Here is a 15,486-nt window from a genome sequence, read left to right as displayed (position 1 = left end):
ATTTGGTTCGCATCAGGAAGGGGGATGAATGGAAAACTGCTTTTAATACCCCCAGGGGGCACTTTGAATATTTGGTTATGCCCTTCGGGCTTTTCAACAGCCCAGCGGTTTTCCAGGCCCTCGTGAATGACGTGTTGAGAGACATGGTAGATCAATTTATATATGTTTACCTGGATGATATATTGATTTTCTCTTCGTCTCTCCAGGAACACGTTCAACACGTCAGGCGAGTGCTCCAGAGACTCTTAGAGAATGGGCTTTTTTGTCAAGGCGGAGAAATGCTCGTTTCATGCACAGTCTGTTCCCTTCCTAGGGTACATCATCTCTTCTGAGGGAGTGCGCATGGACCCTGACAAGGTTAAGGCTGTGGTAGATTGGCCAAATCCAGATTCCCGTAAGGCCCTACAGCGGTTTCTGGGGTTCGCCAATTTTTACCGGCGTTTCATTCGCAACTTCAGCCAACTAGTCGCACCTCTGACTGCCTTGACCTCCCCCTGAACGACGTTCAGGTGGTCGAACACTGCCGAGGCAGTGTTCACCAACCACAAGAGTCGCTTCGTTTCGGCTCCCATTCTCGTCACCCCTGACCCCACACGTCAGTTCGTGGTGGAGGTCGACGCGTCGGAGGTGGGAGTAGGAGCAGTGCTTTCACAATGCGCTTCCTCAGACGATAAGATGCATCCCTGCGCATTCTTTTCTCATCGATTATCGTCTGCCGAACGTAATTATGACATTGGTAATAGAGAGTTGTTAAGTTAAGTTAGCGTTGGAGGAGTGGCGTCATTGGTTAGAGGGGTCTGGGGTACCTTTTATCGTTTGGACCGACCATAAGAATCTTGAATATATCAGATCAGCTAAAAGACTCAACTCCAGGCAGGCTCGGTGGGCTCTTTTTTTCGGACGTTTTGATTTTGCTCTCTCGTACCGCCCTGGGTCTAAAAACATCAAACCCGACTCTTTATCTCGTATTTTTGATCCACCCAAATGCCCAGTCACTCCCGAGTGTATTATACCTGAGAAAGTTGTCATCTCCACTCTGGTATGGGAGATCGAATCGAAGGTCAAGACAGCCTTAGAAGGGGTAACGCCTCCGCCTGGTTGCCCACCGAGTCGTTTGTTTGTGCCGGAGGGGTTACGGTCCGACGTTATTCGATGGGGTCATTGTTCCAACGTGGCTTGTCATCCAGGAGTGACTCGCACTAGTTTTCTAGTTAAGGAACGATTCTGGTGGCCACTTATGGCTCGCGACATTCATGATTTTGTTTTGGCTTGTTCAGTCTGTGCCACTGGTAAGACATCTAACCGACCCCTAGACGGGTTACTTCGACTGCTGCCTGTCCCTTCGAGACCCTGGTCCCATATCGCTCTAGATTTTGTCACCGCCCTCCTGCCCTCTAATGGCATGACGGTTGTTTTAACTGTAGTGGACCGGTTCTCGAAGGCGGCACATTTCATCCCCTTGCCCAAATTACCTTCAGCCAAGGAGACAGCGGTCACAGTCATAGATCACGTCTTTTGGTTACATGGCCTCCCGATGGACGTGGTCTCTGACAGGGGTTCCCAATTCGTATCCAAATTTTGGCAAGAATTTTGTAAATTACTGGGGGCCACGGTCAGTCTGTCCTCGGGCTATCATCCCCAGAGCAATGGTCAGTCTGAGCGAGCCAATCAGGACCTTGAGAGAATGTTGCGATGTCTGGTTGCCAAGAATCCGTCCTCCTGGAGCCAACAGCTCTCTATGGTGGAGCACGCCCACAATTCATTGCCAGTGTCATCCACGGGCCTCTCGCCATTTAAGTGTAGTTTAGGTTACCAGCCACCAATTTTTCCTAGTCTGGAATCCGAAGTCGCGGTCCCCTCCGCTCACGCATTCGTCCAGAGGTGCCGCCGTACTTGGACTAGAGCCTGTGAGACTCTACTCCAAGCAGGGGGGCGCATGAAGGCCAAGGCCAATCGCCACCGGTCAAAGCCTCCCGTTTACGTCGTGGGTCAAAAAGTGTGGCTTTCTACTAAGAATATTCCTCTCCGCTCCGTGTCTAACAAGTTAGCTCCCAAATTCATTGGCCCGTTTCCTGTCACCAAAATTATTAGTCCGGTGGCAGTCCGACTCAAACTTCCTCCGGCGTACAGGAGAATTCACCCCGCCTTCCATGTGTCTAAAATCAAGCCCGTGTTTTATTCTCCCAGTAATCCGCATGCCCCGGTCGTATTAACGCTGCGACTCGTAGATGGGGAACCCACATATTTGGTAAACTGCATTCTGGACTCGAGACGGAGGGGACGCGGATTTCAGTACTTGGTGGACTGGGAGGGTTACGGTCCGGAGGAGAGAAGTTGGGTTCCTGCTAGGGACGTTCTGGATCAGTCCCTTATCGATGATTACAAAACGACAGGTAAGGTTGTCTGGGAACGCCAGGAGGCGTTCCTAGGGGGAGGGGTACTGTCACGGTTCATGAATCAGCTGTCTCACACTGAGGTGTCTGTGTGAGTGTAATTGTGTGGGTGTGGTTACTCATTGTGTTGATTAGTGTCACCAGCTGTCGTTGATTTCACCTCCCTTTATTTGTCAGTAAATTTCCCTCTCATGTTGTCAGATCGTTGTGGTTGTTCCCTGGTGTGCGTCCTGTTCTTGTGTCTTGTCAAGCCCAGTTCTCCGTTGGATTTCGTGAGTTCTTCGTGTCGTTTGGATTTCGTCAGTTGCTCGTGTCGTCTGGATGTTCCATGGTTCCTGGGTTTCTCTTCACGCTCTTCACTGCACAGACATAGATCACGTCTTTTGGTTACATGGCCTCCCGATGGACGTGGTCTCTGACAGGGGTTCCCAATTCGTATCCAAATTTTGGCAAGAATTTTGTAAATTACTGGGGGCCACGGTCAGTCTGTCCTCGGGCTATCATCCCCAGAGCAATGGTCAGTCTGAGCGAGCCAATCAGGACCTTGAGAGAATGTTGCGATGTCTGGTTGCCAAGAATCTGTCCTCCTGGAGCCAACAGCTCTCGTTGTGGTTGTTCCCTGGTGTGCGTCCTGTTCTTGTGTCTCGTCAAGCCCATTTCTCCGTTGGATTTCGTCAGTTCTTCGTGTCGTTTGGATTTCGTCAGTTCCTCGTGTCGTCTGGATGTTCCATGGTTCCTGGGTTTCTCTTCACGCTCTTCACTGCACCTCCCTTTATTTGTCGGGAAATTCCCTCTCATGTTGTCAGATCGTTGTGGTTGTTCCCTGGTGTGCGTCCTGTTCTTGTGTCTCGTCAAGCCCAGTTCTCCGTTGGATTTCGTCAGTTCTTCGTGGCGTTTGGATTTCGTCAGTTCCTCGTGTCGTCTGGATGTTCCATGGTTCCTGGGTTTCTCTTCACGCTCTTCACTGCACCACCACCGGATCGCCATCTCGTCCCTGCTTCACCACCACCACCTGATTGTTTGTCCCAGGCCTGTGTCTTTACTCTGACCCTCATTATTATTAAAGTTGTTAACTTGCATCTCGCATCCTCTCATTATTCATCACAGTATGTGACAAATAAAAATCTTGAATCTAGTTAGGTTTGACTCCCTCAGTTGTCCTCAGTGTGAAAAGATGGATCTCAAAATCATACAGTCACTGCTGGAAAGGGTTCAAATATGCAAAAGATGCTGGAAAACTTAAGAATCTGCAGGACCTGAATATTTTTCTGAACAACAGTGCTCAGTTTAACTGTTCAGAACAAACGTGGGACTCATGAACAACCATCACAAAACATAAAACCAGTCGTTGATCATCCAGGTAACCACACACAGTATTAAGAAATAAGAGTTCCCAAACTTTTGAATGGGGTTATTTTAATAATTTCAGCTATTTTCTTGTCTTGTGGACTAAATGTAAACATCTTTTATGTAAAATATCTTATTCAGGACAGTACTAAATAAAAAATAACATGCATTTTGTATGATGTCTTTTATTATGTAAAAATTATTCACATTTTCACAGATTCTGCAAGGGGTTCCCAAACTTTTGCATGCCACTGTATAAGTTGCGTCAATTTAAAAAGAAAAAAATAGGGTCGCTATTAAAAAACTTGAAAACCACTGATGTAGAGGCACGTATTTCCAATGAGCCTATGTTGCAACAACAAACAACAGATATAGAAACAAAGTATTAAGCAAACACTTATGCGCTACTGCCTTCTCTGCTGACTAATTGGTTCAGCTACATCAGTCTTATCTTTAGACACGCACATTTACCGGCAGTTACTAAGAAACTTTGTCAGCATTTACCTCTTTTTTTTTTTTTTTTTGTAAGATTGAAAATGATCAAAGACTTCTTCTTTCCTGTCCCAAACCTATCTTCCATAACAAAAGGGCGATTTGGCATTACTGAAGGCACAGAGGTGCTGATTATGTACTAACTAGTCTTGATTCAACATTAACACTGAAGTGCTACCTATTTCAATATAATATACGTCACAGTGACAACATGGCAAATGTAGTATGTCCAGATTACATCCATACAACACACATTCATATTACATAAAACATACTCTTATAGTGGTCGTGAAATAATTATTTATTTTAAAAAACACCTACTCAAGAATATGCGACTTCAGATGCAGCCAATGAAATGGTGTGTTTACGGAACACTACAGTGATTGTTTTCATATCATTATAAATTAATTAGTTTGTTAACTAGATGCTGCATTAGTAAAGGACAGGCTGAGAGGTTGCTAACATTAGTAGTAGCCACCTCAACCTTAAAACAATGTAATGAAAGTACACTCAAGTCCGACCCAAATGTTTAATGTCATGATGGTTACCATCAATTTGCATTAGTTTGTGTCCAGTTGGTGTCTTCTATGCATTTGTTAAGCCAGCGAAGTTGCTAGTGACGTGAAATATCTGAATGCGAATTTCAAATTCATCTATGCCACTTTTTCATTCTTGAAGTGCACTTTTGCCTGTTTGGAGATAATATAAATTATTTCAGACCGCCGCTTGAACTGTGTAGATATTTAAAGATGACCAGAAAAATGGGTCCCCTCTTACCATCTGCCCCATGGATGATCTTGCCGGATCCACTCCTGACCTAGATCCCAGCCCACCATCTCCTCACGGTATGGAGCATAAGCCCAAGCCCACCGATGACGGATAGCCAGAGCCCAACCCATCAGACCAGGTGCGAGAGCCGGCTACAGTGCCCACCGTAAGGGAGAGAGCCGCGGACGGTGTGAGCGTGGAGTGGAGTGGAGCCCCCTGCATTGCGGCTGAGAGTGAGCTGAATATGGAACACCAAAAGGGCCAAAATAAGGAGGTGGATCTTATAGATTGGGAATCGGAACTGGAAATTGAACTGCCCCCTCTTCTCACTCTGTCGTTTCCGCTGGTCCCGTCCAGCCCTCCTTTGTCCTTGGTTTCCACGTCCAGCCCTGAGGGGGCTTCCAATCCTCCAGTGTCTGCTCCTAGAAAGTGTCCTCCAGTGCCCACTCCTAGAAAGTGTCCTCCAATGCCCGCTCCTAGAAAGTGTCCTCCAGTGCCCGCTCATAGAAAGTGTCCTCCAGTGCCCGCTTCTAGAATGTGTCCTCCAGTGCCAGCTCCTCCAAAATGCCTGCCCTCCCACCCGCTCCTGCATCCTCCACCGCTGTCGTCTGGTAGCCCCTCTGCTCACCCTCAGCCCACCATCTATGCGGCCATTCCTCCTCCATGGCTCCTCCCACCGTTGGCTCCACCTTGGGCCGCTGTTATGGCTGTGGCCTGCTGGACTCCTCCTGGCTCCTCCCTCCATCTCCTCCCTGGCTCCTCCCTCCGTGGTCTCTGTCTGCCAGCCCCCTCCCGGGGGTCTGTCCTCCACTGGAGCCTCCTCCCAAGTTCCTACTTGCGCCTCACAGTGACAGACACAGTGGGTGTGGCTTTTATTAACAGAAAATAAGGAAACGTAAGGAAAGAAATAAAAGTGTCCAAAGGGGAAGAGTGTCCAAAATAAACAGGGAATCTGGTGTCCTCGTTGTGCTGCGGAGTTCATGTAGGTGGGGCAGTGTTCAGGAAGGAAGGGTCCAGGTAAGGGGCAGAGTCCGGCGGCCACACCCGCTCCCCTCTTCAGTCCGGGGCGCGAGGGGCGGCGGCTTCTTTCAGCGGCCAGACGGCCCGTTATTTTGGCCCGACGGCCATGTAACGGGTGCGGCAACTCACGTCTCTGGCGGTGCGGGAGTCCCTCTACGAACCCTTCCTAGACCCACGAGGACACCAGCGTGCATGCATGAGGAAGAGACCGGTCTCCCGAGGAAAGGCGCTCTCGGCATTTAAACAGCGGTGGTGATGAGCCTCGAATTACATCAGGTGTGCCCCATCACATGCTGCCAGCCCTGGCTCGTCCAGCGCCCCTCCTCTCTCACACATCCATTCCTCTCAGGAGCCTGGTGAAGTGCGGTGATTAAGGGACGGGGTGACGATGATAATTAGGGGGGAGGCAGCCAACTCGTCACACATGTCCCAGGTTAAATACTGATTTTCCCACACCTGTCAGTTCCCTCATTATCCTGCCTTTATTACCCATGTCCTTTCAGTTCAGTTTTGTCGGGTCTACAAGTCAGTGCGTGTGTCTTCCTCCTGTTTCCTTTGTTGGATTTACCCATGTGTTGGATTAATAAAGACTTTCGCTTATCCTTGGCTCCGTGTTCCTTCCTGCACAGTAGAGTGACACAAGGATACAGCGTAATCTACTAGAGTCAATTATTACAGAGTAAAACAGAATACAATGAAATGTAACAATTTATTATCAGTCAGGTAAATATGTATTATGCCAATTACATAGCAAATTCAAAGATATCAAATCAATACAATACATCAAATTCTCGAAAATAAATCTAAGAGTAAGATGCATACCTGGCTTTTACGAAAATACATAGAATGAAGTGTGTGGACACACTTCATACCACAGGCTCATTCTGGCTACAGAAGGCCCCGACCCTTTTGCTGCAATCCTTTAAATACAACACCAAGATAAAACATCCCCCAAATGGAGGCATGTACAAACAATTAGAATTTGCATTAAGCCAGGTGCCAGACCTGGGTGATTTACACCTCAATGGGAACAGAAGGTAATTTGCAAGGAAGACCCTGGGAAAGGGCACTCCCATTACAGGTAAGCAAAATATCTCTTAACTCTTAAGATCTGAATTATCTTTTAGTCTATTTTTGTAAGATTGAGACCATTGTACCACGCGCCCTGAGACTATTCAAATGATACCAAACATGACTGTAAATATTACTTGCATTCATGTAGAACATAATACTATTGACCATTCTGAGTGAACCAAGTAAAGGGAGGATGGGTAGGAGGAAGGAAGGGGATGAGAAATAACTGATATGTGAGAGAGGCGTTTCCTGCACCTCCACTCTGTGGGGTGTCTCGAAGACGCCCGTGTATGTTTGTATTGTCTGTTTCTCAGGAGATCAAAGTATCTGAGGTTCTTTGAGGTTCTTTCATCTTTACAATTGCTTCAAGTAGTAACCAGTGGCAAGTGCCACTAGTTAGCACAGAGCAGCTGGTGAGTTGAGTACAAGTTTGTAAGGCATTATTTGATCTGTAAAACTCAAGTGTGATTTAAAACCATATGAACATATGATCATTGACATACAAGTGACTGCATAGTTAATGATTTAAATTAAACATATTAATTAATGTTTGTTTAAAAATAATTTTCATTGTTTAATAATATTGAATAGTTGCCAAATTGCTTATTTTCCACACATGTAAGCAATGTTCCTTCTAAATTTTTTTCTTGCTGAGCAAAACTTTTCTCTATTGGTCAGACATTTTGGCAACCTGAGCAAAAACATTCTTTATACCTTTATATCTGTACAGCGGACACACACACACAAAGTGTGTAACTTTTAACTTTAAAGTGCTTTTTATATTTGATTGACTCTTTTTAGAGTTCTCTCATTTTAGGTTACTTGAGAAAGCATTTATTATTATTTTTTTTTACAGTGCTGTTCCACCAAGAAATTCTATTAAAAATAATTTTTTTAAAAACCCTCACACAGAACAGTTCAATTCTTTATAATAATGTAATGTAATGTAATATAATTAATATATAGCTAATATTTAAAAAGTGAAGCAGAATTCCCTTTTTGAGATCAACTATTTATGTCTTATAATTTATTTAAAAATATATATATATTTTTTATAAATATTTAAAACAATATTTAAAAAGTATAGTAGAGTTTGCACACTGCTACACCTGTAAATGTGTAAGAGTTTTGTTACTGTTCTGTGTCCATCATCTGCTATTTCCAGCACTTCATCAAGCCATTCTTCTTTAAAACATGATGACGTTTTATTTCACATGTCATTGTGTTTGCGTTGGCTCTTGTGTTGAGCTATTTCGTCTGCAACCATTAATGAATTCGATCTCTACAGTGACTGATTTTGCGCAAATGTCTTGTCTTTCTATGAAACCTGTAAACCGCATTCGCCGGTTCTAACTCTATAGCAACACCAACTCTATAGTGGCTTGCAATTATTTCGCTTTTACTAGAATTCAGTCAAATGGTTTTCTCAATTAATTTTTGCATCTGTCACATTATTTCTTCTGTCGCGACTGCGCAGCTTAGAGGGAACATTGTTCGTAAGTCACTTTGGATAAAAGAATCTGCTAATTGAATGAATAAATGTTTGATGCTGATAATATATGATATTTACAGGATAAGCAGAGGACTATGGACAGCAGCAACTCAAGCAAAATGGACCAGACATGTACTGATTATGTTTCTGACAATGTCTACAAAGATGTTAGTCAGAATTGTTTTGATGAGCTGAGGAATTTTACGAGAGTGAGTTCTCTGGTCTTCTACTACCTGACCTTGATCCTCGGCGTTCCTGGAAATGCATTTGTCATGTATGTTGCTGGATTGAAGATGAAGAGGACTGTTAATACAGTAGGGTTTCTCAATCTAGCGATTGCTGACTTCTTCTGCTGCCTTCTCACTCTTTACTACGTAACCAAGAGCGCTTTTGGCTACTGGCCGTACGGATCCATAATGTGCAAGATTCTCCCCTTCATTATGTTCATCACCATGTTTGCCAGTGTTTTCACCTTGAACTTGATTAGTCTGGATCGGTTTGTTCAGGTGATCACGCCGGTTTGGGCTCAGAATCATCGCAGCTTGTTCATCGCACGACTGTCCTGTGCAACGGCTTGGATTCTGGCTTCAATTCTTAGTCTGCCTTTCATGGTGTTAGCAACGTTTTACACAAAAAATAATGAAACATACTGCCTGTATCATCAACTTGATGAATACCATTTTAAATTGTTTGGAAGGTTTAGCATAATCAGATTTGTGTTTGGCTTTTTGGTTCCTCTCATATGCATCACAACATGCTACGGATTCATCGCACGCAAGTTAGGCAGGAGTCATTTTTCACTCTGGACGAGCGTTTCGCATCATGTTTGCTGTAATCGTGGCCTTTTTTCTGTGCTGGATGCCGTATCACATAATAGATTTGATAATAATGTATGGAAAGAAATCCAGTTCCTCGGTGGCTGAGGCAGTGTATCCGTTGGCCGTCTCTTTGGCGTATTTCAACAGCTGTCTGAACCCCATTCTGTATGTTTTCATGGGGCAGGATTTTAAGAGCATCGTTAAACTTTCTCTAAGACGTGTTTTTGAAAGAGTTTTTCTCTGAGGAGGAAACACAAACATCACAATCCACACAGTCACAACAAATGCACCCAGTGTAGTTAAGAAGATATCAACTCATTTATACTGAGTTTTCTGATTGATTTTTATTTCTATTCTAATAATGTTCTAATTATTTCCTTTCTAAATTCATCAACTCCAAGTCAGCAAGTCATCTAACTCTTATTCATCATTCCTGTGTGTTTCTCTCTGTGTTGTTGATGTATTTTCAGTGACTGGTGATATGTGAACTATCATCAAAGCTTAACATCACAATGATGAAATACTGATGCTTGATTAACTTTTTTGGTTGCTATCAGCTTAGAAAAAGCTTGTAATATTTCAGTAATAATGGCATGTGATTTCTATGTTGAATTCATGAAGAAAAATTAAAAATGTAATTTAAAGGTTGCAATTGTGAATATAACAAAAACTCTCCCTTATCAGAGTGATTTAGTCATTTTGTTGTTTTTCTACTTTATTGTTATGGAGTTATGGAGTTGATAACTCAAAAGCAAAGCCCATGATGTATAAACATTGTTTTAAATATAAAATGCAAAAAGTAAAATTTTTATCATTATTGTAATATTCATTGAACCTTTAATTCACTTGTAATTTGAATTTTTTTTTATTTAAAATGAGGACACAAATTTGGAGGAAATTACTAAGAAAACGCTGCAACAAAACAACTTCCTCCTTTTCATCATGACAGGAAAGTGACCAGGAGACACTTGTTAAATTAAATGTCAGATAAATATTTTAAGATTCCAAATACTTTTACTGCCAAATGCCTTATCATAAATGCAAATGAAAATAAAATTAATGTGAAAATGTTCTCTTATAAAACTTTCTGTACTATAAAATGCTATAAAAGTGACCTGATTCTGGATCAGTGTGAGCAGTATTAATTCTGCACGTCTTTTGTAGTATAAATAGTGTGAGTAGTTTATTCATATTGTTATTATTGAGCTTGCTAAGTCTAAAATACTGAGAACCTACATGTGTTTGCCCCATGTGGTGCAAAGGATTTATGACATCATGTCTCATATGATGGCAAAAGAGCAAACTATTAGGCTATTCTTAAAGAGGGAAATGTCGTAAAACAGAGTTGAACAGAAAGTGAGTAACCATGACAAATTATGAATAGTGTTTTTCTCAGTTGTACATATAACTGTCTATTGTTTATATATCTGTACATACAATTGTCAATTTGTATATTTTTATTTCTTATTTACTTGTTCTATTTTTTTTCTGTTCTGTCATTCTGTTACACTGTGGAAGCTTCTGTCATGAAAACAAATTCCTTGTATGTGTAAACATGCCTGGCAATAAAAGCTCATTCTATTCTATTCTATTCTATTCTATTCTATTCTATTCTATTCTATTCTATTCTATTCTATTCTATTCTCAGAAAAAGCATAAAGCATTAAAAGTCCACACAGTAAATGTATGATATTTAGCTTTTATTAAAAACAAGACTCTATTCTATGTAACACAAAGAGCCTTATATGAAAGACAGATGCTTGATTGCAGGATCAGATTGAGTTTAATGGTGTATGTCTGCAACAGCGTTTTTCTCTCCCACAGCTTCTTTCTGTAAAATATTTAAGGTTGTTTAAGTTAAATATTTAGACTTTCATACTTTGGATTCTTGTGAAGTGCATTAGAGAAGTGCTTTTGGTTTAAAATAATTCAAGCCGTCTAAACTCTTAAAATCCCTTGAACCCTCTGAGCTCTTCTTATTTGTTGCTCTCTCATGCTCTCGATCACATGCTGGTTCCGACAAAAACTGAAGCCTCTGGACCCACTTCTCACGTAACCTGAAAGAAAACATTGAGGATTTATTGCTGTATGCACACATAGACTTTACTGTAACACAGTCATTTGTTGCCACAGGTTAAGAAGGTCCTACATACACAAAACTCTTCTTAATGATGATACAAGTGATTTTGGAGAGTTTGGATCTCAGCAAATATATTTCATTTTTATGAACAGTTAAACATTCACTAATTAATTTGAAATCTAAATTACCATTCAAAAGTTTGGAATAAAAAATATGTTTTTAAGGTTTTTGAAACAAGTCTCCTTTGCTCAACAAGGCTTTAATAATAATAATAATAATAATAAAAAGTGATGTGACGTACAGCCAAGTATGGTGACCCATACTCAGAATTCGTGCTCTGCATTTAACCCATCCAAAGTGCACACACACAGCAGAGAACACACACACACACACACACACACACACACACCTGTAGAAGTGGGCAGCCATTTATGCTGCGGTGTCCGGGGAGCAGTTGGGGGTTCGGTGCCTTGCTCAAGGGCACCTCAGTCGTGGTATTGCCGGCCCAAGACTCAAACCCACAACCTTAGGGTTAAGAGTCAAACTCTCTAACCATTAGGCCACGACTTCCCCACACATGACTTTCCTTTTGATCAAAAATACAGAAAAAAAAGTAAAATTGTAAAATATTGTGATTTTACTGTTTTCTTTGTGAATATTTTATAAAATGCAATATATTTCTGTGATCAAAGCTGAATTTTCAGCATCATTACTCCAGTTTTCATTGTTTTATTATTCTTAATAAGTGTTTTATATTTTATTATTTTTTGATTGTTTTTTTTTAGTTTTTTTTGGTGGAGTATTAAAAATACATGGTTCTCATTATTATCAATGCTAAAAACTATTTTTTTATTTTTTTTATTTTGTGCTTAATATTTTTGTGTGGAAATGGAAGAATGTGTATTTCAAATAGAAATATTATACAGTATAACATTATAAATGTATTTTTTGATCAATTGAATGCATCCGTGCTGAGAAAAAAATAAAAAATAAAACGTAGCATCATGGTTTTTACAAAAATATGAAGTAATTAAGTTTTCAACATTGATGATATTTTTTTTTCTTACAGCAAATCAGCATATTAGAATGATGTCTGATGTGAAGTGTGTATTTGATATTTATATTGATTAATTTTATGTATATTTTTATATTAATATTTTATAACGTATTTAATATAATTTATAACTAAATAACTAGAAGTTATGTTATGTAAAATTACCTGGTTAATCTTTTGAAATGTTTCATAAAAATAAACAAAATTTTATAATGCAATATTGCAGAATAGAATTTAATATTTTCAAATAGGTTGCATAATAACAAAACCATTTTAGTTCATTTTTTATTAGCCACTTCTATAATAATCTACTTTTGACACTACTGTAAATTCTGATTTACATGTAGCCCGGTTCAAAGTAACTTCTCCAACATTGCTCAGATTTGGATCTGAGTATTAATAAACCCTTGGATTTGCTATGAAGCCTGGTGCGGTTCATCTGTATGAACAATGTATTCATTACACACTCAGAAAGCTGTCCTTGTGTCTAAAGCTGTTTCTACTGCAACACACACTGCCTTTGATTTAAACGAGCTCCAAAGCCTGGAGATTTGTACCAGTGTATGTGCTAATCCACATGACCTTCCTGAAGGAAACACTAGAGGGCAGCAAAAAAAACAACAGAAGCCTGTCTGGATTTGATGACTTTCATTGTGATGCTTTTCATTTCCCAAAAGCCAGAAACTGTTTATGGATCCTAAACTAGGTCAGAAAAAACAATTATGAGTTTTTCATTCCAGCAAGTTGGCTTTTGTGACTCAAGGTCATTTATCAATATTATCTTTTCATTTCAGTTCATTCGCGACCTAATCTTTCCTTGCAATTACCACCCAAGAAAATTAGCTTGAAAAGTGACAAATGGAAAGAAAAGCAACACATTGGATGAAGTTATTCTGTAGCAGCAATTATCAAAGAAGAGATCTGATTCTCTGTGATACACACTTGGATAAAGCGCTGTTCTTCATTCTCGAGTCTTCATTTCCCATCTTCTGAATGTGGCTTTCGATCTTCTCTTCCCAATACTTCTTCAGCCCGTATTTATCATGAATAAGTGCCAAATTAATCATCTGAAACAATGAAAACGGGTGAAGAATAGCTGTGCATCAGTGATCATCAGTATTCCTCCCAACTATAATGAATCGTCATCTTTCATCGGAGCATGCAATATCTGTAGATCAGGGCTGGACGAGGAAACCAAGGATGAATGAGGGCTTGGATGGGACCAGCGGAGACGACGGAGAGGGGAGAGGAGAGAGGGGGCAGAGGGGGCAGTTCAACTTCCCGGTTCCGGCTTTCTCCCTCGCGGCAGGCGGTGTTGCCGGCTCACCACACCGGGACTGACGTCATGGCGTCTGGCTCCACGGCGCTCCTCAGATCTGACGCTCTATGTGGCGATGGCTCGTCGTTCACGGTGGGGGCTGGCTCTCGGTCAGCGGTGGGCTCGGGCATGCGCTCCACACATCGGGGAGATGGTGGGCTGGGCTCTGGGTCCGGAGTGGACCTTGCAAGATCCCTCATAGGGCAGCCGGTGAGAGGTGACCCGTTTCTCGCCAGAGTCCACTCCACGAATGTGGTGAATTCCTCCCGAGGACCATCTTCGGGACGACAAACACTCTGCACTCTCGGCGTTCAGGCTCGCCTCATAGAAAGCACAGAGCGCATCATCTGGGGTAGCTGGTGATGTGAGCTGGCAACAGGAACTGTCTGGTATGGTCCTCGAGAGATCGTCCTTCCTGCTCCGGTAGGAGGAAAGGCGAAATTCGGGCGAAGAGGGGATCCATGAAACACTATGGAAAGAAAAAAACTGAGGAAAAACCGGAAAGAAAACGGTAGGGTTGACAAACAGAGGTAACTGTTCTAGGTGGCGAGGGGAGGGGAGGAGGAGAGCGAGGAGACGGTATTCTGTCACAATCTGGTGCACGAGGGAACAATCGAGAGAACGAAGATGAAATAAAGTCTTTAATAATCCACAAAGAGGGTACTCCACAGAGAGGGTATGAACACACATACACATCAAAGTAAACTCAATACCGGACAACCAAGACTGAACAGAGTACAACTTATAAGGGAAAACGTTAATGAGGATAATGACTGACACAACACCTGAACATAAATGACATAATCAAGGGAAAACAGAACCTAGGTCATACTGAAGCACATGTGGATGGAACACATGGAGGGAAAAAACACAAGGTAATGAATCCACAGGGGGTGACAAGAACATTATTTAAAGGTTACACTTTTTTTTAAATATTTTTATATTTATTTTTTTTTACTATTCCAACTTTATTTGTATTTTTTTAACCAAAATTTTGTTTTGCGTTTTTTGTCAAACTTTATTATTATTATTTTTTTTATTTTTTTTACCTGTATTCTACTGTATGTAATATATTAATTATGTTTTATTTAACATTTTTTAAGTTAATAGTACATAAAGTTAAACTAAATGAAAATGAGAAATGTTGCTTTGGTAAGCAGCTGAAATAAAAATAGATTTTATTTTATATAGTCTAGATTTTATTCAGTTAAAGTGTCTTTTTATAAGTTTACGGTTTTAAAGTAGTTAACTATAAAAACAGTGGGGTGGCGAGGAAATAGATTAATCATTTTTGTTGGCTTTAATTGAAATGGCATGGATTTCACCCGCCTGCTTTCCTGGGAATGGATTGGTGAGGATAAATGATGGAATTCCAGTAACAGTTTTGTCGTTTGGAGCAAAGGGAAACACTTGTTAGTGTTTAACTGAGCGTTCGCTTATTAATAGCTATATAAAAACTATGATTTGTAGTCTAATCCAATTTAAAAACAACTTTAACACATGTTTTACGATTAATTAATAATACATTTTAGGGATGTAAATTTTGTTTATGCACTTATTTACAAGCAGCGATTTAGAACATTTCTAACAAACTATATGCATGTTGTCCTTGAACCAGTCTTCCACTATA

The 15,486-nt window shown here is 41.1% G+C and overlaps 1 pseudogene; it reads left to right on the top strand.

The window, feature by feature from the left end:
* The first annotated feature begins 7,107 nt into the window (after positions 1-7,107).
* Positions 7,108-10,408, top strand: LOC122138765 (annotated as a pseudogene).
* Positions 10,409-15,486: the final 5,078 nt, after the last annotated feature.

This window comes from Cyprinus carpio, chromosome B10 (assembly GCF_018340385.1).
Source record: "Cyprinus carpio isolate SPL01 chromosome B10, ASM1834038v1, whole genome shotgun sequence".
NCBI lineage: Eukaryota > Metazoa > Chordata > Actinopteri > Cypriniformes > Cyprinidae > Cyprinus > Cyprinus carpio.
Note: the sequence above shows the minus strand (reverse complement) of the source record. Positions and strands in the feature narration are given on the sequence as shown.